Source organism: Zingiber officinale, chromosome 1B (genome assembly GCF_018446385.1).
Source record: "Zingiber officinale cultivar Zhangliang chromosome 1B, Zo_v1.1, whole genome shotgun sequence".
Lineage (NCBI taxonomy): Eukaryota > Viridiplantae > Streptophyta > Magnoliopsida > Zingiberales > Zingiberaceae > Zingiber > Zingiber officinale.
The window spans coordinates 31263889-31291130 of record NC_055986.1 but is presented as its reverse complement, the minus strand read 5'-3'; positions in this window follow the sequence as shown (position 1 = coordinate 31291130).

The following is a 27242-nucleotide window of genomic DNA, read 5'->3' as shown; positions in this document are numbered from 1 at the left end:
TTTCCATTGTTTACTTCAACAATTATTAATTACGAAGTAATATATGATAATTATTTGGGTAATAAAATTGATGAAGTAAATATCATTTTATACTACGTAGGTTAAAAAATACAAGCCTCACTTCCAATTTTAAGTAACATTTTACTTTGTAATATTTTTGTCATAAAGTAGTAAGTCACAAAATAATATTTATAATTTCTAAGTGCTAAAGTAATAAGTTTGAACAAGTTAAAATACTAAGTCTTTGGCGAGGAGAATGACGAGAGGAAATGTTTATTTTATAAAAATAAAATTGAAAGAAAGAATGACGTGGATTTGAAAAAGTTGTATTTTAAAAAAACCTTATGCAGACTCACTACGAGAATTGTCTGCAATGTTTTGTAGCAAAATGTTCGTTAACAATTTTGTATATGGTATTATTTATAAAAGTGTATAGTATATATAATATATTTCCTATAATTAAATAACTGATATATATAACAAAATTATATACTCGATAAATATTACATTCTTTCTATATATATGACAATACATAATTTAAAAGTAGATAAAAATAGTAAGCTTTCTAAAAGTGTATGACCACATTGCCACTAATTATAGGATCAGTTATGTTATTTGTTATATTTTCTTTTAATTGTACTCTCCTATTTTCACTTCTCGGAACAATATATATACTCATCCTGCACCACTATTATAATTACACAATCAATACAAAATACAAAAAACTCAAAAGTTAATTAGTACTACATAATGTCTCGAGTTTCAATTCTTTGTGTATTTTTATTGTTTACAACTATATGCTTTGCAAGTAAGTAAACACCATTTAAAAATTCCATGCAAATTTTTTTGAATTTATTTGTTACATATTGTTCATATATCCTAATGTTGACTATTATTTTTTGGTTAAAATTATAGATCGCTCTGATGCTACCAATTGTTGTTCGGAATATAAAAAGTGGGGTGATAGACAACAAACAAGTTGTAGAGGTGCTAGTGATACTAGTGCGTGCAACACTTGGTGTTCAAATTCATGTAGAGGAGGGGAATGTAAAGTACGAAATGGACACCAAGTTTGTCATTGTTATTGTTAATAATAGTATAAAGATGGAGAATAAATTATATTATCCATCTTGATTGGTGAAATAAAATTTGATACTACATGTATTTTTATTTATTTAAATTGTATACATATTATAAAAATAATGTATATGTTCAAGAAAATCTTATATATATGTTGAATTATCATCGCTATAGGGATGAATTTTCATTTACATTTTCTTTGACTATTTAACACATGAATAGTTTTAACAATTTAAATATACATAAATAAAATAAGTAGTGTACAAATGAATGGAACAATACAATATATAACTTGATTTGATACACAAGGCCTAACTCCACGACCTACAACTCTTAGGTGGATGATCCCTGATGATACTTTTTATTTTCTCCTTTCTAGGCACCTTGTGGACACCCTAAGTTCCTCTGTACGGAACCTAATGTCAGTGTTAGAGATGCTAGAGGAAAGATGCTTAGTGGCTCTTCTCTTAATCCTACCAACATAAATAAATGATTTATTTTTACCATAATAATGACAAGTTGAGTTTAGGGTGTTAACAAAACATTTTTTGGACAACTAAAATAGGAAATAATTACCTAGGCTATGCAAGACTAGACCGAAATAAAAATGGGGAAAAAATAGCTTGAAAACAAGCTTTGGAGGTGCTTAGAGCTGAAGCCACGGGCCCCCCTTCTAAAATCATATATGTGCACCCAAAGGTGTTCCATGTGCTCGAACCATCTTTGTCAGGTTTTTATGTAGCAACATTTCTGGGAACTTGGAGGATGTTGAGGCGCCTTCACCCCAAATGATCGCGTTTTGAGTAGGCTTTTTGGGCGGGATTTTGTGGGCATCCTGGACTAGGGTACGGGCGTGCAAATTTTAAAAAATTTGAAACTTCAAATTGGTTTCGGCACCTAGATCTATTCCAGGTGCTTATCTCGATAATCTTTTTATTTCAAAAAATTAACTTAATTTTGAAAATTCTATATTTTGGCACTTACAATGGTTCTTGAATATAATTTAATTTATAATGTTTTGATCAATCTTACCTTAGTCTCCATTTGACCCTTTTCTAGATTAAAAATCGAGTTAACCTAAAGGTTTGGTGAAATGGTTTTCTATTTTACTTGAAGAGAATGTAACACCCCACCCTCCTCGCTATTGGACTGCGAGGGCGAAACGCTACTAGACTACTAACTTTACTTAACTATCCTTGTTCTCATGTTGATAGAAATTCCTAAAACTCTCGGAGAACTCAAAACATACAATTAACTAGCAGCGGAAGACTAAATGACTCATCTAATATATTCTTAATAAATGACAATCTTAATAAATTCTTATGTTAGGTCTCAAGGCTTCTATAGTCCAGGCATCACACATCCATCCGCACCTCCTTGTCGCCTTCCTTTGCTATAACTTTTCCTTTCCTTTATCTACAGTAAGAGGAAAGTGCATCTATAAGCAAAATTACTTAGTAAGTGCTATCTAAGTCACAAAAATCTCGATATGTATGTTCATATACCTATAACATGATCTAACTGAATGTTTACTGAAGACTACTCATGTTCATCCAATAGTAAAGGAATCAAATAGGCTGAAATGCTAAACAAGTAAAGATACTCATGCTCCTCTAATAGAAAAGAACAGTAAGCTAATCTAAATAACATGCTAGCATAAAAGAAAACTAAAACTTGCTGATTTTAAAACAAAGTGAAACTTGTTTCATTTGTTCTAAACTTATTCTTTTATTTCACTTATTTGAAAACTTATACTTTAATACTTCAAAATAATAATCAACTTTCTTCTTAGGCCCGGCAACTGTACTTGCTATGCGCGCATCCCTAACTAGACCCGAGATAGCTGGTCCCGAATCTAGTAAGGTTTACTAGGTTATCTAAACCTAGGGACAACTATGGGAGCCCAACCCAAGGACAACTGAGAGTCCAGCACAGTGCCACTAATAAAAGTAAAATACTTGTTATCTTTTAATACTTCTAATATATAATGCCTCGGCATTTTCTTTAAGCACCTTGTGTGCCAAAATCCCTAAAGTCTTGACTTTGGGATCTACTTAAGGTCTTGACCTTTTTCTTTCTTTTCTTTATCTTTCTTATACTTGTTAATACTTCTAAAAGAATGCTTCTTTAAAAAGAACCTAAAATGTTTAAGCAAATTCTAACTTTGAAATGCATAAACAAAAATCTCCATACTATCCTAATCAAAATTCTGCATACTATACTAATCAAGATTCTGCATTCTATGCTACACTATTTCTGCATACTATGCAAACATAAATTCTGCACTATAATACTTAACCAAACTGCACTATAATATTTTTCTTTAGAAACTGCACTATAAGTTCCACAAAAAATCTGCACTACAAGTTCCACCAAAAATCTGCATTATAAACTTTAAAGAAATTTGCACCATATGTAACGACCACCCTTCTTACTACTACTACTCTCTAAGGATGACCGTTACTTAACTACTAACTCTATTTAACCGATATGATTAAAAATCACATGGAAACCCTACCGAAAAATTTCGGCAGAGTCTCCCCTGTACCGGTGACCATATTCAACAATACATGCAATATATACTCAGCCACAAGCGGCTGGAACACATATCAATCAACCACGCAGTATAATAAATCCAAAATAAAGAAAACAATACCACAACTCATCACACCATATCACAATTCATCTACTATGTCCTAATCACATCAAAATATCATGTACTATCTCAAATACTTCTAACATAGCAAAAGACAATAGAAACTAAAAGAAAACTTCTTCCTAGTCCCAAGGCTTCCATAGTCCTGGCATCACACATCCTTCAACCACCTCCTTGTCGCCTTCCTTTCTATATCTTTTCCTTTCCTATATCTGCAGTAAGAGGAAGTGCAATCTATAAGCAAAATTTGCTTAGTAAGCGCTATCTAACTCACAAAAACACGAATATGCATGTATACAGAAAACTAGAAACTGAATGCTCTACAAAGAAATAAAACATAAACATAACTGCTCATGTCAAACTAATAGCAAAGAAAAAACTAAGGAATCTACTCATGTAATTCTAGTAGCTAATCATGCTGCTCATCTAATTGGTAAACATGAAAAACTACTCATCTACTAGATAAACATGGTTGAATAAAGAACTAAACTTACTGAATTTTAAACACTTTCTGATTCTTATTACACTTGCTTAAAATCTTATTCTTTTATTTCACTTGTTTAAAACTTATTCTTTAATACTTGTAAACTTTTGTAAAAACTTGTTTTACTGGTTCAAAAGCTTATACTTATAATACTTCAAAATAATAATCAACTTTCTTCTTGGGCCCGACAACTGTACTTGCTATACGCGCATCCCTAACTAAACCCGAGATAGCTGGTCCCGAATCTAATAGGATTTACTAGGTTATCTAAACCTAGGGACCGACTATGGGAGCCCAGCCCTAGGACTACTGAGAGTCCTGCATACTAGGTTATCTAAACCTAGGGACGACTATGGGAGCCCAACCCAAGGACAACTGAGAGTCCAGTACAGTGCCACTGATAAAAGTAAAATACTTGTTATCTTTTAATACTTCTAATATATAATGCCTCGGCATTTTAATAAGCACCTTGTGTGCCAAAAAAAATCCCTAAAGTCTTGACTTTGGGATCTACTTAAAGCCTTGGCCTTTTTGTTTCTTTTCTTTATCTGTCTTATACTTGTTAATACTTCTAAAAGAATTTAATAGAACTCTTATTCTTCCACTAGAATACATGGCTGTTCATGCTTGTTAAAATAGCAAAGGAAAACCAGAAAATCTGCATATCATACAAGCTTAAACTAAATATAAACCTTGTTAGAACTAAAACCTTAAATCTTGCTACATCAGAGATAAAAAAAAAACAAGAGAGCAAAGGATGCATGCTACTCATTAATCTCTAGCTATTCCAAAGCTGTACAGTGTAATCCGAAAGCAACGGAAAACCAAAACTACAATGTGAACTGATATAGCTGTTCCTACTCATTGGAGCTACATAAATTTGAAATCTGCATGCATAAAAACTAATAAGGAAGGATCTATATCGAAAACTAAACAACTGAAATGCTAACAGCACAAAACCACTCTACTGCATGCTCGTTTAAAGGCCTATTCCTACACATGGCAGCAAAGAAGAAAATCAAATACTAGGATGTTACATGCTCTCATTCCCAAATCTAAACAACTAAATCTGGTCTTATGGCAGCAAGCTTCAAGATAAACCAAACCCAAGTCTGTTCATGTTATTCTAATAGCAAGGAGAAACATTATAATTCAATACTGCTCATGCTCTTCTAGTAATAAAGAAACTACACATGCTTAACTAATAACAAATAGGAAAGTCCAACAACATGCTAAATCATAAGACTAAAGAATCTAACTCACATGCCTTATATTCAAGAATGCAAATATACGACAGCAAAGGAATTAATAACTAAGCTAAAACAGCAGAGGAAATCAACCAAGCTAAAACAGAATAGGGAATTTAACCAGCAAGGCAGCAAAGGATTAACCAAGCTAAGGCAACTGCTCTAGATACCAACGGAGCACCCTAACCAAAACAAAGTGTTTCCTTCTCCCTTTCCTTCATGAAGGCCACGGCAGAAAGCATCCAAAACCCCCAAATTCTGTCATCTTCATGGCGTGACTCAGAAACCAGCAGTAACAAAAAGGAAACAAGGTCCAAAGCAATTAAGCACAAGCTAAACAACAAAACCCTATTCTCTTTCTTTGAAGCACACGGCAACAAGTTCAAACAACAATCTCCACAGCAAAACTCGAAACCAAACAAGGAAACACCAAAACGAAATCGGAACCACTCTTACCGCAGGTGAGTAAGCGACTTACCTGGCTTCTTGGTCTCACAACTGGAGGAGGAGAACTTCTAGGGTTTCGGCTGGCTCGAGTTCCCGGCCCCTCTTGTGCCCACGGCTTCCCTTCGACGAGAGGGTCTTAAGGGGGTGAAGAACTCTCGGGACTTGCCCTTCGCCGGCCGCCGGAGAGGAGCTTAGCTCCGACTTGTTTCTGCCCGAGCCCTGTTGTCGCGAGCGAGAGAAGAAGGAGAGGGTTTTTTTTTTCCGGTCACGGGCCGAATCAACATCCTCTTATTCCCCTTTTATAACCTAATACTTCTGTTACATCTTAAGACTATTTCGCTTCCTTCTTATTATGAAATTCCCGTTGGATAACCTGGTCAGCCGCATTCGATCAAATCAAACCGTCGCTGGTTCGATTCCACCGCAGTGCCCTTTTTCATTTTAATTAATTTCGATTTCCTAACTACGGCTTAAGTACAATTTCAACCCTTATTTCATTAAGTAACAACTGCTAGCCCAGTTGGTTAGCCGGGTTTTGCTTGGGTCAGGGGTTGCCGGTTCGAGCCTCGGCTTGGATATTTTTTTGTCACAACTTCTTTCTTTTGGTAAAAATACCAAACGACCTCCAAAAATTCCATAAAAATACTCTAAAAATCTCTAAAAGTTTTCTAAAGTATTTCTAAATATTTTAAAGCACTTTTAGGATTCCTAATGAGAAAAATTGGGTCGTTACACCATAAGCTCTTAATAAATCTACACTACAAGCTCTAAAGAAATCTGCTCTAAAGAAATCTGTATTTTAAGCTCTAAGAAATTTGCACTACAAGCTTAATTAAAATCTGCACTATAAGCTTACATAAAAACCTACACTATAAGCTTGATTGAAATTTGCACTATAGGCTTAATTAAAATCTGCACCTATAAACTTAATTAAAATCTGCACTATAAGCTTAATTAAAAATCTGCACTATTGTAACGACCCGCCATCTACTAACTAAGCTGTAAGGCCGATCGCTACATTATGCTATGCTAAATTACTATTGCGAAAATCTGGATTGATTAAAATTTTGCTAAACTGATTACTGTAAAATCTGAACTTAATATTTTAGGTGTACCTAGGCGTTGTACACATGCTAGGGAAGATAATCTATGCCTCTCAGATATCCTGCTAGCTGTAATCAGGCATTTCAATCGATCCATGGATCGATTGGGCTGTCGGATCGATCCCGTGATCGATCCAGCTTGATACTAGCACGGAAGAAGGCTCAGGATCGGTCGGTTGACCAATCCAGAAGCTGTATCGCTTCTGTATGCGGCTGGATCGGTCTACCGATCGATCCAGGAGTACACTGATCGGTCGGCTGACCGATCCAGTGGCTCACTGATCGATCGGCTGACCGATCAGTGAGCTTCTGTACTCACTGTTTGCATCTGGATCGGTCGGCTGACCAATCCATAAACTCTCTGTTCGCAGCTGGATCAGTCAGCTGACCGATCCAGCGGCACAGCCCAGTCCTGATCGATCTGGGTTTCTAATTTCGAATCAGAACCCCTGATTTCAGCACTTGTTTATGCCAAAATCTCACACAACAGTTATAGAATGCATGGAAAACGTTCTAATATCTATTAACTAGCATTCTAACATGATATAGTGCAAAGCTTATTAATTCATAGCATTTAAACCACTAGAAATGCATAAAAGTATCTTAAGACAAGACACTAAATTCTTAATTTGCTAAACTCCCTAAGGATCTTCATTCCAGGTTCCTGCCACACACACCATCACTGCATTGACCTCCAGCTTCCTCTGCTAGTCCATCTTTCCTTTACCCTTATCTGCAGTATATGGAAAAATAGTATCTGTAAGCTTTAAGCTTAGTAAGAAACCATCTACCTCACTAAAACATGTAACGATGCAAACATGTTTTTAAAGAATGCTATTTGAAAACATGCACTGAATTTGTTAAAGCATGGCATACTGGAGTTACATGGCATAAACACTGAAACATGGCATGCATAATAAAATCTAAGCATGGAGCTATCTCATGATATCAACTAGGAGAAAATAAGCTGAAACTGTAACTGAAACTGAGCTAAAGCTGAGCTAGTGCTGAGCTGAACTATAATCACATGACTAGGTTATGAATTTGAAAGCTATTATCATAATAAGTGAAAATAGTAATCATGCTGCTGTTTGGGCCCGACAACTGTACTTTACTGTGCGCGCATCTCTAACTAGACCCGGGTTTGCAAGTCCCAAATTTAGTAGGATTACTAGGTTATCTGAACCTAGGGACGATTGTGGGAGTCCAACCCAATGGACATCTGGTCCGGTACAGTGCCACTGAAAATAAAATACTGAATATAGCTACTAATTACTTATTTTGCTGTTTCTAGGTTATCTAAACCTAGAGGCGACTGTGGGAGCCCACCCATTGGACCGTAGTCCCAATTAAGCTGAAACTAGACTAATATACTGATTTAAATGCTACTAATGCATTTAACTGAGCTGTTAAAAATATCTGAGGAGGTATTTAGCTACACTAATCATTTTGTCGAACACTTGGTGTGCTCCAACTCTCCCCTCTAATAGGGAGACCACCTCTAGGCACCCGACAACGTCTAGAGTCTCCAACTGAAGGAGAATAACGTGTCTGGCCCATCTAGAGGTGGTCAACTAGATCCCTAATCTGCGAGGAGGGTTTAAACACACCCTGGGTGCCGAAAAATCTGCATATAGCTAAACTAAAGGCATGCAATCAAATGAAAGCTACTTATACTGCAGGTGAGGGGTTTCTTACCTCCTGTGCTAGATTTCTTACAAATCTAAGCGCTAGTTTTCCGGTGGAGACGATCCTTTCGACGATCTTCTCGCGGAGAGGAACGTCCTCGTGTCGGAGTCATCGCCGGAGGGTGTCCTTGGGACCCTTGGGGCAGAACCCTAGGTTCCCTTGTGGTTGGCGCCGAGAGAAAGAGAGGAAGAAGGAGGGGCGGCGGTGAGGGTTTGAGGAGAAGAGAATCACGATAAAAATAAAACCCTCACTTACTAATTTCTTATTTATCTTAAATGGGTAATTCGACCCAACTTAGATTTAAATATAAATGCTCCCCTTTCCTTTCAGCACGGCCCTGCTGGGTTCAACTGGTTACTAACATTATCCGTAAACTGTAGGTCTCGGGTTCAATTCCCGCTTCGGTCGTTTTCGTTTTCTATTTGTTTTTGCTACTTCCGCTACTCTAAACATTCTGTAAAAATATCCTAAAATTCCAGAAAAATCATAGAATATTTCTAAAATAGTTTTGAGAATTTTCGGGCGTTACAACTATAAGCTTAATTAAAATCTGCACTATAGGCTTAATTAAAATCTGCACTATAAGCTTACATAAAAATCTACATTATAAGCTTAATTAAAATCTGCACTATAGGCTTAATTAAAATTCTGCACTATAAGCTTAATTAAAATCTGCACTATAAGCCTACATAAAAATCTACACTATAAGCTTAATTAAAATCTGTACTATAGGCTTAATTAAAAATCTGCACTATAAGCGCTTAATTAAAATCTGCAATATAAGCTCTTCATAAAAATCTGCATTATAAGCTTAATTAAAATCTGCACTATATCCTTAATTAAAAATCTGCACTATAAGCGCTTCTTATGCTTCGAATTCAAGAAGAACAAAGGTCTGAAACTACTCCTACTGCAGGTGAGAAGCACTTACCTTGATTCTTGGACTCACAACCGAACAAAAAGGGCTTCTAGGACCTTGGCCAACCGCCGGAGATGATGCCCTAACTCCCTTTCGTTTTTTGCCCGGGCTCCGCCATCATACGCAGAAGAGAAGGAGAGAATGGTTTAAGTCACGGGAAAATAGAGCATCAACTTATCCCTTTTTATAACTTAATATTTCTGTTAACTCCTTAAATAAATTTGCTATCTTTTCTAAACAGACAAATCCAACATCAACTTATCTCTTTTATAATCCAATATTCTGTTAATTATCTTAAATAAATTCGCTACATTTTCTAAACAGACAAATCCAACATCAACTTATACCTTTTATAATATTCTGTTAACTATCTTAAATAAATTCGCTACCTTTTCTAAACAGACAAATCCAAGATCAACTTATCCCTTTTATAAGCCAATATTCTGTTAACTATCTTAAATAAATTCGCTGCCTATTTTAAATAGAAAAATCCGTTTGCCCACCTGGTCAACTGGGTTTTGACCGATTCAAAGGTCGTGGGTTCAATTCTCGGCTTGGATATTTTTTTATCGAAACTTCCTTCGTTTAGTAAAAATATCAAACGACCTTCAAAAATTACATAAAATTACTCTAAAAATTTCTAAAAATCCCTAGAATATTTCTATAGAATTTTTAAATATTTTTAAATTACTTTGAGGACCCTAATTGAGGACATTTGGGTCATTACAAAGAATTAGTTTGATTTTAAATCTAAGATAAATCAGTTTATAAATAGTATTTTACTTTTATCAGTGGCACTGTATTGGACTCTCAGTTGTCTTTGGGTTGGGCTCCCATAGTCGTCCCTAGGTTTAGATAACCTAGTAAACCCTATTGGATTCGGGACTTGCTACCTCGGGCCTAGTTAGGGATGCGCGCATAGCAAGTATAGTTGCCGGGCCCATCAGTAGCATGATTATTATGTTTATCTATTTATGAAAATAGTTTTTAAACTTCACAAATCAGATATGTGAATACAACTTAGCTTCAGTTTAGTTTTCTTATTGATATAGCTAATAGCTTTATGTTCAGTCTTTGATTGCCATGACTTGTATGCCCATATGCCATGTTTTAGCATGTCCAGCATGATCATCAGCATGTATTTCAACAAGCATCTTTGGAAGCATGATTTCTTAGAATTCATGTTTTTGTTAGGTAGATGGTTCTTACTAAGCCCCCAAGCTTATATTTTCCTTATACTGCAGATAGAGGTAAAGGGAAGATGGATTAGCGGAGGCTAGAGGGTAATGCGATAAGATGTGTGTGGGAAGGAACTTGGAGTAAAGATTCTTTGGGAATTAGCTATCTAAAGACTTAGTATTTCGGATCTTATTACTCTTCTGCATTTTTAGGATGTTAAGTATCATGAATTATGAAAGTATGTACCATGTCATGCCTAGACTTCTAGTTATCGTTACATTAGTAATAAACCATGAACAATGACAGTAGTGGCATGCCTATAACTCTTGTGATTAGTTTTAAGTTGATACATGGCATCTTATTTGGATTAGTGGTGAATTGCAGCAGAAATCACAGAAATCAGAGCTCCAATCGATCAGTCGATCAATTGGAGGGTGTAACGACCCGCCATCTACTGACTAGGCTGTGAGGCCGATCGCTACATTATGCTGTGCTAAATTACTATTGCGGAAATCTGAATTGATTAAAATTTTGCTAAACTGATTATTGTAAAATCTGAACTTAATATTCTAGGTGTACCTAGGAGTTGTACACATGCTAGGGAAGATAATCGATCCATGGATCGATTGGCCTGTCGGATCGATTATTGAAAATTTAAATAATAGGGTTATTTGAGAAATAGCCTTACAAAATTTTTCCGGAATTTTAGAAATTTTCTGGGAATTTTTCGGAGCTCGTATGACGGGTTTTGAGGGGATCAATTAATGGGTACGGATAAAGCCTGTTTGGGATACCCGTTTAGGTGAGGAAAAGATTTAATTATAAATTCCTTTATTTCTATTCTCCCCCCCCCCCCAAATCGCCGATCCACCCGACCCTCACGATCCCGATCTCTTCTTCCCCGATCTCCCCTTCTTCCTTCTCTGTTCTCTCTCTCTCGGATGAGCGACGGCGACGGGAGCAAGGCTCTAGCTCCGGCGACCTTCCTTTACCAGCATCGGCGGCCGTCAAGCACAGATCCAGGCGGCACTGTTCCCCTCCGGATCGCAGGCATGGCGTCGCATCTCCTCTAGCCGACCTTGCTTCCCCGATCCGATGCTATTGGATCGATCCAGATCCACCCGATCGTCAGCGTGGAAGGAACATTAGGGTCTTGAGAGTAAGCGACCGATCTTTCCTCTTTTCCATTGCTCGGATTTGTGCCCTAGCTTTGAGTTCTTCCTCGATTCTGCTCTCTTACTCTCTAATGGTCAGCGATCCTATATGATCTTGGATCCAATCTTCGTTCTTGTTAATTTGGGGACAGAAGAATTCCTGGTACGTTGCTCCACGGATCGGATGGGGCGACATTTTCTGGAGACGATCGATTGAGGTAAGCTTAGGTCTTCTTCTCTGCTACCGATACTCTATCCTTGATCCTCATCTTCTCGTGATTGATTTAGGTTTCGGTTTATGATGATGGGATCAATTGAGTTGTTGGGCAGAGGATTGAAGGGTTGATTGATGTCTTGGATTGCTTGATTTGAGATCAGTGATCTGCTTGTTGATCTCTTCTCTTGATCCGATCAGTGAGGTGAGTTATGTTGCTGTGAGGCTGGGATTGTGATCTTTGAGGTGTATCCAGCAGCTTTCCCTAACCGGCAGCAACCCCTTTGGTTGTGATCTATTGGTGATCACCTTGGATTCGAGGTAAGGAATAGGATAATTGATCTTGTTGTAGATCATGTATTGAAATTGGATATTAGTTTGATGATCTTGTTCTAGATGAATTTGATTCATGTATTGGATTAGAAATGCATTGGATTAATCCATGATTAGTTAATACATGTGTGTAGATTTAATTGTGTAGAAGAAATCTAATGAAATGGTTAGGGTTAGGGTAATTAACCCTAATCAACCGTTGGATTTCTAATCTAATTGGTGATTTGGGATTAGGTAACTAACCCTAATCGACCATTAGATTTAAATTAGTAAGTTGAGATTGTGGATTAGGGTTTTACCCTAATTTAGTGTTAGAGATTTTATTTAGCTATTCATGTGGATTTAGCTAAATAAAATATATATGTTGTTTGACGCAGGAGTCTGACTTGAGATAGGAGTCTCGACGTTGACTTCGGATTTGGATTGTACCTTCTATTTGAGGCGGGTACCCTTTGACTTATCTCTTGATAGTGTCTTATGATATGTGCAGTTTATATATACTTACTAGTGTTAGTAGTTAGTGCTTCCCTGGTTAGTTTAGTGGATACCTAATATATGCTTCTACTGATAGTTGCTATACCTTAGTGTAGAATGCTTTTCTTTCTTGCTATGCTTATCTGTGTTCATAGAGATAGATATATTTATTGTGCTTCCCTCTATACTGGACTAGATGATAGATATGTTGGATATGTGATATTGGATTCATGCTGTTTATTATCATCGTTATATATGTGTTTGTCTGTTTGGCATCTACACATATGGAGGATATGTTCAGGTATGACATATTGTAGCCGCATGCACCATATCACATGATTGCATGCTGGGCGATTGACGACTCCATTATTGTTGAGCTCGTCGGCCGGCTACATTGACCTGCGCACCACGTGACCACTGCATGGGTAGTGGCACAACACACAGGGTGTGTAGGTTGCTCGGTGGTGCTCCGCTGGAGGCTCCACTCATGGGTAGTGTGATAGGCAGCGTGGTAGCACACCGGGGTCCCTCCCCGTCATTGTGTACCGGGAGATGAGAGCATGGCGCTCCCTCCTATAGTGAGGTTGGAGGATAGGTGTACTCCGGTGCATCCCGTCCACTCGGTCACTCTTCAGGGGTAGTGACGGCAGAGTGCACGGTGTCACAGCCCTACCCACACTGTCTCACCATTGTGTGTGAGATTCTGACTGGCGTCAGGGGTGACCATGTCATTTGCATCATATGCACAGATTGCATTAATTATGATTGATGCATTTTGGTGATTGCATATGATTGACATGCATACATGTTATATGCTTTTGCTCTGACTATCTTTATCTGTGTATGTTTACAGTCAGTTGCACAAGGCTCGCAGGTGAGTACAGTTTATTTCAGTTATGCATTTTCTTATTATTCTTGCTATAGACTGTACTTTATGTCTATTGCTGGTTACTACAGTTTATTTCGGCTATGCATATCTGTTATTCTGTTAGGAGACTATACCGTAGGTTGTATGGTTAGAGAACTGTACTCTTGATCCCATGGTTTAGGAGACTGTACCTTAGGCTATTACTGGTGGATATATATTGCTGTACATGTCTATTGGTTTACCTGCTGAGTTCTTTGAACTCACCCCGTTGTTACTATTTTTCAGGTTGAGGCCGTCAGGAGAGATTCCAGTCGCTAGGCCCTTTGTCGCGAAGATTTCTTGATATCGTTTTCTGTATTCGCTTTTATTCGTATACTTGTGATGTGGGTTTGTATTGTGGACTTTATATCGAACATTCGGGTTTGCTACTTTGTTTTCCGCTGCGAATATTTCATTACTTCGTGGATTTCATTTCTTCGTTGTAGTGGAGTAGGATGTGTACGTATATCTTCATTGATTTCTATATCATCTTTTCGTTAAATATAACTGCGTGGATTGTTTACTATTTGTGTGTATTGTTCCGGCCGAGTGTGGCCGAGGTATAGATGTATGTATACTGAGATTCATATTATCCGCCGTACAGGGGAGATGTTGCCGAAATTTCTTCGGACAGGGACTACCTGGGGCGTGACACTAATACATGGAATTCACACGAAAGCTACTTATACTGCAGGTGAGGGGTTTCTTCCTCCTGTTCGTAATTTCTTACGATTCTAATCGCTAGGTTTTCCCCAGGAGAGATCCCTTCGACGATCTTCTCGCGTCTATGCGTTCCTCTCGGGGAGGGGAGCGTCCTCGTGTCGAAATCGTCACCGAAAGGTCCTCCTATGGCCCTAGGGGTGGAATCCTCGGTGGCTTGTGGTTGGCGCCGAGACAATGAGAAGAGAAGGGGGCGGCGGTGAGGGCTTGAGGAAAAGTCACGATCAAAGTAACTCTTCACTTAATTCCTCCCTAGTTATATTAAGTGGTAATTTCCGCTCACACTTAACATAAATATTATTGAATCCCTTTCCTTTCAGCACGGCCCTCCTGGGTTCAACTGGTTACTAGAATTATCCGTAAACCATAGGTCTCGGGTTCAATTCTCGCTTAGGCCGTTTTCATTTTCTATTTATTTTTTTTTATCACTTCCGCTACTCTAAAAATTCTGTAAAAATATCCTAAAATTCCAGAAAAATCATAGAATATTTCTAAAATAGTTTTGAGAATTTTCGGGCGTTACAATCCCCCATACCTTATAAAAAGTTCATCCTCGAACTTAGAATAATTCTGGGTACTTCTGTTTCATGCTGGCCTCTGTCTCCCAAGTTGCCTCTTCTGCTATGTGACTGTGCCAAATGACTTTGACTAATGGTACTTCCTTGTTCCGTAATTTCTTAACTGCTCAGTCTATTATCTGAATAGGCCGACTATCATAGCTGAGGTCTTCGCGGATCTGTACCGACTGGGGCTCAATCACCTGGGTGGCATCTGGGATATGCTTCTTCAGCATAGAGACATGAAATACATTGTGGACAGCTGACATTTCCTGGGGTAGCTCTAGCTCATATGCTACCTTTCCCACTCTTCTGCTGATAAGGTATGGTCCCACATATCTGGGACTAAGTTTGTCCTTCTTCCCAAAACGCATTACTCCCTTCATGGGAGCTACTCTGAGGAACACTGTATCCCCGACTGAAAACTCTAAGGGTCTGCGCCGTGTATCCGCATAGCTCTTCTGGCGGCTCTGAGCTGTCTCTATCCTCTGGCGGATCTCCTGTATAGCTGCTGTGGTATCTGCTACTAGATCTGTCTGAAGCTCTAGTTCTTTCTGCTCACCACTCTCATACCAGCAGATTGGAGATCTACACCTCCGCCCGTAGAGAGCCTCGTAAGGTGCCATACTAATAGTGGCCTGATAGCTGTTGTTGTATGCAAACTCTGCTAAGCTCAGATATTTGCACCAACTTCCCTTGAAGTCTAGGGCACATGCTCGAAGCATATCTTCGAGTACCTGATTTACTCGCTCCGTCTGACCATCTGTCTGAGGATGGAAAGCTATGCTAAATTTTAACTTCGTGCCCAAAGCTGTTTGTACACACTCCCAGAAGTGTGATGTGAACCTACTGTCTCTGTCTGAAATAATGGTTCGTGGGACTCCATGCAGCCTGACGATCTCCTTGAGATACAACTGAGCTAACTGCTCCATGGAATAGGATATTCTGATAGCTAGGAAGTGGGCTGATTTAGTCAACCTGTCGACTATTACCCAGATAGTGTCGAAACCATTCGTGGTTCTGGGTAGTCCCACTATAAAATCCATAGAAATGTCTTCCCACATCCATTCTGGAATCTGAATAGGCTGTAGAACTCCTTGATAAGCTATGAATTGACATATTAATTTTGGGTTAATATTTGGTGTTCTTTATATATTTGCACATGTTTAATTCAAATTTTGATTATATTTCCCCAAACGAGGTTTTTATGAGCTTTATGATGTTTTTCCATCTTATGCGTGATTTATTCCTCATTTTGTGAATTTGGTCTTGTAGGGTACTAATGGTTCACTCAACCAAATGGTGCCCAAAGCCCTAACTGACCTTAATTGAGCTTGGATTCGAGTCAAACCTCAGCTGGATATGAACTTAGCATTTAATGAGCCAAAACCCTAGGTATTTAAAGGACATTTTGGCACGGTGAACAGGGAGCTCGCGCTACTGTTCATCGTGCCAGCTTGTGTGACGGCGCGGACGCGGCCTCCCTTCCTTCTTCCAAATCTTCGAGCAAGCTTGTCCTCATCGGCGTGGAGTTCCTCATCTTCCAGCAATCGATTTCCGACCTTCAGCGCCTCTCCAGCGAGCGTTTTTGCAGGCGAAGTACTGTAGCTGTGGGGCGCGATTTCTAGCTCGGACCAGCGGTGTTCTTCTGGTCTGAGTTTCCATTTCTTCACGGGATTATCGGCGGTGGTCCTCCGGTGATTCTGAGCCTTCTCCGACAGCACATCAACGTTCCTAGCTTTATTTCTCAACTCACGACTCCAGTTCAGGAAATGCAGAAGCGTGCAGCAGAGAACTATTTCATAAACTGACTTCGTTGAGTATTTGTGAGCTGGTACAAGGAATCTGAGGTTGACTTGAAACTTGAGGACTCCAGACCGATCTCTGTTGGAGTGTTCTCTGTAGATCCTTGTGTGACGGCAAGGAGAAGACGAATTTGGTCCGAGATTTGTGTGTAGGGATGTTTAGTTTTCTTTGCAGTTTGTTTCTAGCTTAGGTTTTCTTATTCCTGCATATTTGTTTCTGAATCTGATAGTTTATAGTTTGGATTTAGTTGTAGTTTCATTTTCTACATGAATCTGATATGCTTGGTTCTGTTTTTGTGTGTTGTTTAGTTCTGTTCGTGCAGCAGAATTGCTGCAGTTCTATCTTCTTTGTCTGAAATTAGCATTTATGTTTTAATCGTTTATCCATTGATATTTTAGTTGGAGTTAAAGAGTAGAGAATTTGTAGTGAGATGAATTAGATGTGATGTTTAGCTCTTGCATGTTTTGGTTCTGTAGTTAGGACAACTTGAATTCTGCAACTTGTTTTCGTGTTCTGTTTAGTACAATAGGTTATGCTGTGTTTTGTTTAAGCTATTCATTAGATTATAAGTAAGTTGCATTTTGATTCTACATTAGGTAAATTAGGTTAGCTAAGCAGATTTAGTTTCTCTTTAATTGCTGGTAGTTTGAGATTAGTGATCTAGTTTAATCAAGATGAATCCGGAATGTGCAGGTTTTAATAATCACAGCAGGTTGAGATTTATTTAGCATAAGCTTACTTCTGCAGAATTGCATCTTTGCAGTTTTATAGATTAGTGCAGCAATAGTTGAAGTTTTGTTTCTTTTGGTTCTTAGAATTAATTCTGCAGTAGGGTAATTTAAGTTCTTGAATTCATTTCTAGTTCTATGATTTTATTTTGAATACCAAATCTCCATTTTATAACTAGAAAACCCAAAAAGTGTGTTCTTAATCCAAAACAAGCACGTTCTAGCATAATCCTCGGAAATTCGACTCGGGCCTTATACTAAAACATTGCTTTGTGTAGTTGCGGGTTTTCGATATGAACATTAATTTGGGAGTTAATTTGTGACATCTATTTAGAGAGCTGACTAAATTTTGGCGTCGTTGCCGGGGACATACTTTTAAACTTTGCTAGAATTGTTTGTTTGTTTTGGATTGTGAATAATTTTCTCAGCTTTAGTTTGCTGATTTTTCTGATTTTATTGAATATCTACTGAATTTTGATTGTTTATTGGCTTGCATGACTAGGTCTTCCTTTGTAACACTGCTTGAACTTGACCCGGAGATTGAGAGAACCTTTTGGGCTTTAAGGAGACAAGCTAGGTCAGCAGCAACTTGTGAGAGCAGAATTTCAGAGATGGATAATCAGATAACAGAAGGGGATCGAACTATGAAAGAGCTTGCAGCACCAGATGTGGCTTATAAGGACTCATGCATCACTTATCCAGATTTGGCAGGAGATTTTGAACTCAGATCAGGACTTATTCATCTGCTTCCCAAATTTCAAGGCTTATCAGGAGAGGATCCCAACTGCCATCTACATGAGTTCCAGGTGGTTTGTTCCACCATGAAGCCACAAGGGATATCAGAAGAAGACATTAAGTTGAGGGCTTTTCCATTCTCTTTGACGGGAGCAGCTAAAGACTGGTTATATTGCCTTCCAGCTGGATACATTACGAGTTGGATTGATATGAAGAGAGCATTTTTGGAGAAATTTTTCCCCGCATCTAGGACTGCAACTATCAGGAAGAGCATCTGTGGTATTCAACAAGTAGTGGGAGAAACTCTTTATGATTATTGGGAGAGATTCAAGAAACTGTGTTCGAGTTGTCCACAATATCAAATTAGTGATCAGCTCCTTGTTCAATATTTTTATGAGGGTTTACTTCCCATGGATAGGAGCATGATAGATGCAGCAACTGGAGGAGCCTTGGTGAATAAGACTCCAAATCAAGCAAGAGAGCTAATTTCAAATATGGCGGAAAACTCACAGCAATTCGGGAGTAGAGCTCTTGGTACTAGAGTGGTTAATGAAACTCATTTGCTTTCAACTAAACAACAAGAAATTAGGAACAATTTGCAAGAATTAACTTCTCTAGTAAAGCAAATGGCGTTGCAAAATTCGAGTCATGTTTCAAATTTTCCTTTACCAATGATGAAGTTGTGTGGAATTTGTTCAAGCCAAGATCATTCTTCGGATCATTGTCCTAATCTACATCAAGATGAATCCGTTGCAGCCATTTCAAGACCTCAATTTCAGCAACATAAATATGATCCCAACTCTTCAACTTACAATCCGGGATGGAGGGATCATCCAAATTTGAGGTATGGGAACACATTTTATCAGCAGCCAACACAAGGGCAGATTCATCAGCCATATTACCAGAATTCACAAAATCAGCATCATTACCAGAATCATCCAGCAAGTCATTTTCAGCAATTTCAGCAATATCAGCAGCCTCAATTTCAGCAAAATTTTAGCCAAAATCAACAATTTCAACCATTCCAGAATTTCCAGCAGCCAAATAGTACAAATCAGCACCAATCTCAGCTTGCACTGCCTTCTTCTACAAGCCCAAGATCAATGCAACCTCAGCAGAATTTTAGCAGCTCAAAAATTGAGGATTTGATGCAGCAAGTGCTACAACAGCAACATCAGCAGAGGACTGATACAGCATTGCAAAACATTGAAAGGCAGATTGGGCAGCTTGCTAGCAACATAAATCAGATGCAAAATCAAGGATCTGGGCAGTTACCTTCACAACCGACTCCAAATCCTAAAGGAAATGTTAGTGCATTAACTCTTCGAAGTGGTAAAACAATTTCAGACCCAAATCCTAATTTTTCAGCAGGAGCACAGCAGAATATTTCCAGGCCATTTACAGCTTCGAATTCACAAAATCTCCAGAATTTTCCAACAAATTCAGAGCAGCCAGATTCTGTACAGAATTGGATTACTGGATTTGATCAGCAACATTTCAATCAACCAGAAGTTTCAGATTCTGATCAAACTGATGGAGCAGATTTCGGCTTAGAATTTACTCCACCAGCAGCTTCAAATTCAGCTCCAAATTCAGCACAGAATCTGGAAAATTCTGCACAGAATCGGGACAGAACTTTTAACCAGCAAGAAGCCAAGCATTCTACTCCATTACCTTTCCCTCAAAGAAGAGTACAACCAAGAAAAGAAATGGAGGAAGAAAAGGCTAGGGAATATCAAGAATTGGTGAAATTATTCAGCAAGGTTGAAGTGAATGTGCCTTTGCTTACCATGATTAAGCAAATTCCAAAATATGCCAAATTCCTCAAGGATCTTTGTGTGCACAAAAAGAAATTAAAGGGGAATGAATTGATAAGTATGGGAAAGAATGTTTCAGCATTACTTCAGCTAGTTCCTCAGAAGTGTGAAGATCCAGGAGTTTTCACCGTGCCTTGTGTTATAGGAGATTGTATTTTTGAGGATGCGATGTTAGATCTTGGAGCTTCTATTAATGTGATGCCTAAATCAGTTTTTCAGTCATTAAGAATTGGACCTTTGCAGCCTACAGGTGTAGTGATTCAGTTGGCCAATAGAAGTCAAGCACACCCAGCTGGAGTGATAGAAGATGTATTGGTGAAAGTGAGGGAGTTAATTTTTCCTGCAGATTTTTACATCTTAGACATGGAGGGTGATGTGCTTGCAAACAGGGCTCCGCTTATTCTTGGACGTCCATTCTTGAAGACTACTAGAACGAAGATTGATGTGCATGCTGGGACTCTTTCTATGGAGATAGGAGACACAGTGGTTAGATTCAGCATTTTTGAGGCTATGAAGCATCCTAGAGAGGATCATTCTATACTTAGCGTGGATATCTCAGAGGAGTTGGATGGCATGGATTTCTTGTCAGATATTGATTCAGATTTGGAGGTTTCTGATTTTGGCAAAGAGAATGAGATTGTTTCTTTGTTGGAAGAGATTTTAGAGGTGGAAGGAAGTGGTAGTTCAAGTGAATGTGTAGGGGATTGCTTAGGAGAAGCATTACCCCAAGGATCGCCCAGACAGGAAGAATTATGCGTAGGGGATTGCTTAGGAGAAGCTCTACCCCTAGGATCGCCTATAGTTGACCAGACACAGGAGGAATTGAAGCCATTGCCTCAGCATTTCAAATATGCGTATTTGGGAGAGAATCAGCAGCTACCTGTAATCATAGCTCAGAATTTGGAACCAGATCAGGAGGTACGATTGTTAGAGATTCTGAGACAGCATAAAAAGGCAATTGGATGGACTCTGGCAGATATTCCTGGGATCATTCCTTCCATTTGTATGCATAAGATTCACTTAGAGGAGGATGTGAGGCCAGTGAGATAGCCACAGAGACGACTAAACCCATTGATTTTGGATGTTGTAAAGAAGGAGGTGACTAGACTCTTACAGGCTGGCATCATTTATCCGATTTCTGACAGTAAATGGGTCAGTCCCATCCATGTGGTTCCGAAGAAGTTAGGGGTGACAGTGGTAGCTAATGAAGAGAACGAACTGGTGCCCACGAGAGTAAAGAATTCCTAGAGAGTATGTGTGGACTATAGGAAGCTGAACCAAGCAAGCCGAAAGGATCATTATCCACTTCCTTTTATTGATCAGATGTCGGAGAGGTTGGCAGGTAAATCCCATTATTGTTTTCTTGATGGGTACACTGGTTATTTTCATATTTGCATCTACCCAGAGGACCAGGAGAAGACTACCTTCACCTGCCCTTTCGGTACATTCGAATATCGTAGGATGCCATTTGAATTGTGCAACGCTCCAAGTACTTTTCAGCGATGCATGGTGAGTATTTTTTGTGATTTATTAGAGCATTGCATGGAAGTATTCATGGATGATTTTTCTGTTCATGGCTCTTCTTTTGATGCATGTTTGGAAAACTTATCTCGAGTTTTGAGTAGATGTATCGACATGGATTTGGTTTTAAATTTTGAAAAGTGTCACTTTATGGTAGAGCATGACATTGTTTTTGGTCATATAGTCTCTAGGAAAGGCATTGAAGTAGATCCTGCTAAAGTTAGCGCTATATCTTCTTTATCTTACCCCGCATGCGTGTGGGAGGTGCGAGCTTTTCTTGGTCATGCAGGATTCTACAGGAGATTTATTAGAGACTTCAGTAAGATTTCTCTACCATTGTCTCAGCTACTTCAGAAGGATGTTTTATTTGATTTCGATCAGAGGTGCAGAGAAGCTTTTGACAGATTGAAGGAGGCTCTTACTTCAGCACCTATTATCAGACCCCCAAACTGGTCCTTACCTTTCGAGTTGATGTGTGATGCTTCAGATTATGCAGTGGGAGCTGTACTGGCACAGAGAGTGGATGGAGCACCCCATGTTATTTGCTATGCTTCCAAGACTTTGGACTCAGCTCAAGCAAACTACACAACAACAGAAAAAGAGCTTCTTTCTATTATTTTTGCTTTAGATAAGTTCAGATCATATCTTCTTTGTTCTCATGTGATTATTTTTTCTAATCATGCAGCTTTGAAGTATCTCCTCAAGAAGCCTGATGCAAAGCCTAGACTAATTAGATGGATGATTCTGCTTCAAGAATTCGACGTAGAGATACGTGATAAGAGCGGGAAGGTGAACTTGGTTGCAGATCATTTGAGCAGGATTGAAGGAGATTTGGACCATTCGGCCATTGATGATGATTTCAGAGATGAGCAGCTTCTACAGCTGCAGGGTGAGTCTCCATTGTATGCAGATCTACTGAACTTCTTAGTTGCACATGTTTATCCCAAACAATTTTTGAAAGCTCAAAGAGATAAATTAAAAAGTGATTCAAAATTCTATGTTTGGGATGATCCTTATTTGTGGAAGTTTTGTAGTGATCAGATCATTAGGAGATGCATACCTGACTCTGAGTTTCAGTCTGTACTTACTTTTTGTCATTCTTTTGAGTGTGGAGGACATTTTGGACCACAAAGAACTGCTAGGAAAATATTAGAATGTGGTTTGTATTGGCCTACCCTTTTTCGTGATGCTCATGCTTTTTATCGATCATGTGATAGGTGTCAACGAACTGGGAACATAGGACTTAGAAATGAAATGCCTCAACAATTCATATTATTTTGTGAGATTTTTGATGTTCGGGGTATTGACTTTATGGGTCCATTTCCTGCTTCTTTTGGTTTTGTTTACATTTTATTGGCAGTTGATTATGTTTCCAAATGGGTGGAGGCCATTCCCACTTGGACTGATGACTCTTCTGTTGTTGTTAGTTTTGTCAGGTCTCACATATTTTGCAGGTTTGGAGTACCCAGGGCGATCATAAGTGATCAAGGGTCTCATTTTTGTAACAGACACATGAAGGCTTTGCTACATAAGTACGGGGTTACACATAAAGTTTCTACATCCTATCACCCGCAAACAAATGGGCAAGCAGAAGTGTCTAACAGGGAGGTGAAATCAATTGTTGAAAAGACTGAGACCGGATAGAAAAGATTGGAGCAAAAGACTTGAAGATGCACTTTGGGCATATAGGACAGCTTTCAAAACCCCTATTGGAATGTCCCCTTACAGGATCGTGTATGGAAAAGCATGTCATTTGCCTGTGGAGATTGAACATAGGGCATATTGGGCGGTTAAAGCATGCAACCTTGATAGTGACACGGTTGGAGAAGAAAGAAAGTTGCAACTTCAAGAACTTGAAGAGATTAGATTGGAAGCCTTTGAGAACTCATGGATTTACAAAGAAAAGGCCAAGAGATTTCATGACAAACAAATTGAAGTGAAAGAGTTTCAAATTGGTGACAAAGTACTTCTATATCGATCTCGTCTCAAATTGATTAAAGGTAAGTTGAGATCTAGATGGGAAGGACCTTATTGTGTTACTAATGTGTTCTTTTATGGAGTGGTTGAGATCCAGGATGTGTCTACTGGCCGGGTTTTTAAAGTTAATGGACAAAGGCTTAAAAGGTTTCATGAAGAAGTGAAGGGCTTGGTGGTGGAGGAAATGGAACATGTTGATGCTATCTACCCGAGTTAGAGGGGAGTTTCACTTTATCTTTTGTTTCTTTGCAAATTAATAAATTTTAGGTGTAGGTAGTTTTCTTATTTGTTTAGGTAAAATTTCGGTTTCATTTAGAATTTTCTTGCATAAATAAATTTTGAGTTACATTAGTAATTTTTATTTTTGCATAGTTATAGTTTTGGAATTTAGGTTTTATGATAGTTACCATTTCTTTGAGTTTGTTAGTCTTTGTTTTAGGAATAAATGGTACTTCCTTCTTTTGACATTTCTTTATATCATTTTAAGGGATTTGAAAAGGAATGTTAAATTTGGTTGTCTTGTTTAAAGACTTTATTGCATGAATGAATTCTAGGATTGCAAGAGGTTGATACTAGTGATGGATTCTTGATTGATGAAATGGTATGATAACTTTTATTTACCTAGTGAGGTTTGAGCCTATTTGAGTGATGCACTTGTAGCTTATTTCACTCTAGAACTTGCTTTAAATCTATTTAATACCCATAGAACAATATTGAGTCATTTTCATGAAGGTTCCTCCATTGTCTTATTGCCCACATATATCCTTGCTTTTTTTCTTGTCATGAATCATCATATCTTTATTCTTTTCTCTTGTCTTATTTCTTTGGATGTGGTTAATTTGGATGATATGTGATGATTTTATTTGGCCGGGACGGACAAATGATTAAGTGTGGGGGAAGTGTTTAGTTTGAAATTGGAGTTCTTTTGTGCTCGAATTAGAAAAAGAATGCTGAAATGAGGAAGCACAGTGGAAGTTTGCTGAGTGTTTGTTCCAAGTTTTGATACATTTGAATGCGAGATGAAGTATTTATTCAGTATTTGTGCAAATTGGAATTCTGGAACCAGATTGGAAATCTGCAGAAATTCAAGTGCTGAGCTGAAAATCTTGTATCAGTTTGTATCAAATTTCAGAATGCAAAATTCAAATGATTGGAAGCTTAGTTGAAATTTAAAAATGTGCTGAAACAAATGGTAGGCTACCCTTCATGGAGTCTGCAAAACAAGGAAAGATGAATTCAGGAACCTATTTGGGCACAAAAGAATGCAGAATAATGAATTTCTGTGACTATAGAAATCTGACCACAATGGATGATAATGAGGAATTCAATTGGTGGTTAATATTTCATCAAAGAAGCACTTGAACATATTATCATTTACTTGGAAAAGTTGAAGAAAAGGGCAGCAAATTAGAACTTTATACAGTGAGGAAATCTGAAAAGCAGAATTCTGTGCAAATGGAAACAAGTATGTGCAATTATCTCGTTATCAGCGTTGAAAATCTTTAGGAACTAAATGGAATTCTTGTATTACCAGCAGCAAATTGTGTTTATTACATTTCCATTCCTTATTAAATTGCTGGACAGAATTCCGGAAGTTGCAGAATTACTGAAATTCTAAAGTGCAGGAACTTTTAATTGATGTTATAAGCTGATCCAAGATTTAAATTCAAGCTACTATTTGATTTATTGATTGTAAAGATCTATGGAAATAAATTGTAAAGCTTGAATTGAGTAAGCAGTAGCATCAGATGAGATATCAAGAGTTCAAACCTGAAGTTCAGAATTCTATGTGAAGTTTTGAAAGAGTTAAGAGCTTTGCAAATTCAGAAATTTTTGAATGAATGGAGTATCAAGAATTCAGTAAATGACATCAAAGAAAGGAGAAGCTTGGATGGAGTTTTGTTTTGTGAAGCAGCAAATGGGATTTTGGCATCAACAGCTTCTATCAAGACTTATTTCAGTACTGAAAAGCATGAAATAGCAGTGACACTTAAAAGCAATTGAAGGCTGCATTTGGTTGAATGAGAAGAATGAAAGAAGACGTTGATGGTTGTTGGTTTGTAAAGTGATAATCAATCCAAGAAATAGAGTGTCAGATCTGAAATTGAGCAAGGAAACAAAGAGGAGGATTGCTGGAATGACAGTAATGATAGTGCAGAAATACATACTGTGCAGATTTGCAGGGAAATGACAGTTTTGTGCCAATTTGGAATGAGAATTGTGATGAGCCAGAGCTGCTGGAAAAGGGAAGGTTTTCAGATATGCATTGTAAAGAGTTTGTAGAGGTAATATGAAGGTGTATTGAAAATTTATTGTGGCTTAACATGTCAGGTTGATACAGAGTTCAGCACTAAGACAAACTGAAATCAGAGGTTGAACTCAAACTGAAATAAATTGTAGCCTGAGTTGGGACTGTTTGTAGCAGGTTAAAGCTCAAAGTGAAGTTGAAATTTCGTGCTATTTTAAAAAAAAGATGAGGTTAAGTATGACTGCAATCAAGTGCAGAGAGATGTGCAGACAAACTGAAATCAGAGCATCCTGCTTTGGGGAAACAGAACAGTCTTGTGCCAAGGAGAAATCTGCTGGTTTATGTCAACTTTCTGGTTATACGAATCTGAGATGAATGAAATTTAAACCATCATTGTACATCAGCAAATGAACTATCTTCAAAGGTCTACTAGCTAGGGAAACTGAGCTGGAATGACTTGCAACAAAATCAGAAATTGAAAGGCAGATTCATGTTTCTATAGCACAGAAACTATTAATTATCATAATTTCAATGTGTTTTTAAGGAATGGATGAAACTCGGATCATGTGATGAATTAACTCAAAGAACTACAGATTCGATTGAAGATTTTGAAGAACCTGCAATTAGAGATTTGAAGAAACAGGATTTTAGTGCCAAAGGAAACAAGAGGAAGATGTGAAGAGAAATAAAAAAAATGGAAGGCTATATAATCTGCACTATAAATGAAGTGGAGTAAAAGGAAGAGTCAAATTAGAGTGCTTGCAACATCAAACTAGTAACAAGAAGCAATGGGATGAAGAAATGCAGAATTTCATGCTTGGCTGAAATTGAACATCACATAGCATTCTAATTCCATGTCTTCCACCTTGAGTTGAACTTTATCTTTTTATTTGCTCTATCAGAAATAATTCTTCCATTTGCATTTTTAATTGCTCTTCTTTCTAATGGTTGTGAATTTTCATGATTCTGCATCTTAATATCTGTGATCGAGGTTTAATTAGATGAAAAGCAAGCTTATGGTAGTGGATTTGCTATGAGTAGTTTGAGAGCCCTCCACCCATGCAAGAATTGAGATTAGTAGAGAGCCACCTCAAATTACCTTGGGAGAATAAGAAATGTTATCATTCTCATTTTATTCTTGATGGATGAATTTACTAAGTATGAACCAAGGTAAAAATAGAGGTCATGACTGTGTGAGTCTATGAAACTTGATACTTACTTGTAACTTCCTTTTACTTTCTTTTAGA